The sequence below is a fragment of the Limulus polyphemus genome, unplaced genomic scaffold (assembly GCF_000517525.1).
Source record: "Limulus polyphemus unplaced genomic scaffold, Limulus_polyphemus-2.1.2 Scaffold15272, whole genome shotgun sequence".
In the NCBI taxonomy this organism is placed as follows: domain Eukaryota; kingdom Metazoa; phylum Arthropoda; class Merostomata; order Xiphosura; family Limulidae; genus Limulus; species Limulus polyphemus.
The window spans coordinates 1-2172 of NW_013680882.1; the positions used below are offsets into that span (position 1 = coordinate 1).

The 2172-nt window shown below is 33.1% G+C and overlaps 1 long non-coding RNA gene across 1 annotated transcript in view; it reads left to right on the top strand.

Moving 5' to 3' along the window:
- Window positions 1-175: 175 nt before the first annotated feature.
- LOC111084249 overlaps window positions 176-2172 on the top strand; it is a 5019-nt gene continuing 3022 nt past the window's right edge. Inside the window, exons 1-3 of the long non-coding RNA XR_002609462.1 lie at window positions 176-243; window positions 559-625; window positions 1037-1124. This is a non-coding gene — a long non-coding RNA (uncharacterized LOC111084249). The remainder of the gene's footprint in view (window positions 244-558; window positions 626-1036; window positions 1125-2172) is intronic.

The window sequence follows — 2172 nt, forward strand, 5'->3', positions numbered from 1 at the left end:
TATATGTGTAGTGAGATATTGTTGTATTGATACAGCTACTGTTGTAGTATATGTGTAGTGAGATATTGTTGTATTGATACAGCTACTGTTGTAGTATATGTGTAGTGAGATATTGTTGTATTGATACAGCTACTGTTGTAGTATATGTGTAGTGAGATATTGTTCTATTCATATAGTTGTTCCAGCTAGTATAGTTGGAGCTACACTGGTTGCCCAAGCTCTGGAAGGACTTCATATTCAGAGGTAGGTAAATGTTACATTTTGTAGAAGTTTCATATTACTAATTCTTATACACCTGAATAAAACAAATTAAAAGATTTAAAATCTTTTCTACCTTCTCTGCATGATTGTGTTTTACACACGGTTTCAGCTGGTCCCACAACTACTATGAGTTCAACACTCATAAATGCTCTCTTGATGTATTAATCTCTTTTATTGATATAAGTGTTATTGAAGGTTTATTATTATCAAGGTCTTTGCTAGTTTACTAATCTGTATGTTTAAACTTAAGTTTTATGTGAGCAATTACTTGAAAAACTGTATAAATGACCATTTCAGGTGGTGGCTGACAATAGGAACAAATTTTTTTTACTCGTTTACCTCTTCAGCAACCATTATTCTTACAGTAAGTAACACTGCAATGATATTATTCATCCAGTAAAACTTGTATGATATTTATGTAGTAACATTTTTTTTGTGGTTTATAGTAACTGCAGTAGAAAGGCTGCACTTCAGTAAAAGTTTCTTCACTCGTAAAATTAGTTTTATTTTGTGATATCGTAGTTGTCAAAGTAGAGAACGGCTTGCTTTCTACGTGAACAAATGTTGAAAGTCTTTTTTAAGTAGTGCATAATGTTTATTAAAGTTCTTAATAGTAACCTTTATGAAGATAATCACTTTAGAAACTTAGTAGGATTCAAAAACTCAGAAACATTTACATGTGAAATCTATTGAAAAAGTCATACTGAATAATCAGCTAGTTATTATATTTGAATTCGAAAATTACTTATCCCAAGCTAATTCAAACTTTTTCCAGCTACACATCTTACTCTATATGATCTTGAAAGCAAAGTTGAAAGAACAAGAAAAATTAGGTTTACTGATGCTGAAAAAAATCATATTAGGTAAGTTCTTTTCAGCTATAGACGGTAGCTGTTAATTGGAGGATTACACACAAAAAGAACACAAGTCTTTGTAGATCAATGTTGACTGGAGGGTTACACAAAAATGAATACTAGTTTTTGTAGCTCAATGTTGACTGGAGGGTTACACAAAAAGAACACAAGTCTTTGTAGCTTAATGTTGACTGGAGGATTACACAAAAAGAACACAAGTCTTTGTAGCTTAATGTTGACTGGAGGATTACACAAAAAACACAAGTCTTTGTAGCTCAATGTTTACTTGAGGATTACACAAAAATGAATACTAGTTTTTGTAGCTCAATGTTGACTGGAGGATTACACAAAAAGAACACAAGTCTTTGTAGCTCAATGTTGACTGGAGGATTACACAAAAAGAACACAAGTCTTTGTAGCTCAATGTTTACTTGAGGATTACACAAAAAAGAATACTAGTTTGTAGCTCAATGTTGACTAGAGGATTACACAAAACGAATAATAGTTTTTGTAGGTCAGTGTTGACTGGAGAATTACACTAAGAGAACGCAAGTCTGTAGCCCAATTTCTTAGTTTTTAAAAGTTTTCATAAATGTAATTTTTGCATTTTGTTTTAATTTGATGTATAAGTTGTTACTTTTCTAAAACATAAAAAAAATGTTGGAATAGCATTAGCTTTGTAGTTTATGCTTTATAGTTAATCTGTATATATAACTTTATAACCACACACACCTACACCAGGGCCCGGGGAGTGGGGAGGTGCACATGCCCCTGCCATCCCCAATTTCTCACAAGGCTACACAAAAGGTAATTGCACATAGCCATCCCTAATTTTCTCACAAGGCTACACAAGAGGTAATTGCACATAGCCATCCCTAATTTTCTCACAAGGCTACACAAGATGTAATTGCACATAGCCATCCCTAATTTTCTCACAAGGCTACACAAGAGGTAATTGTCATCCCTAATTTTCTCACAAGGCTACACAAGATGTAATTGCACATAGCCATCCCTAATTTTCTCACACGGCTACTCAAAAGGTAATTGCACATAGCCA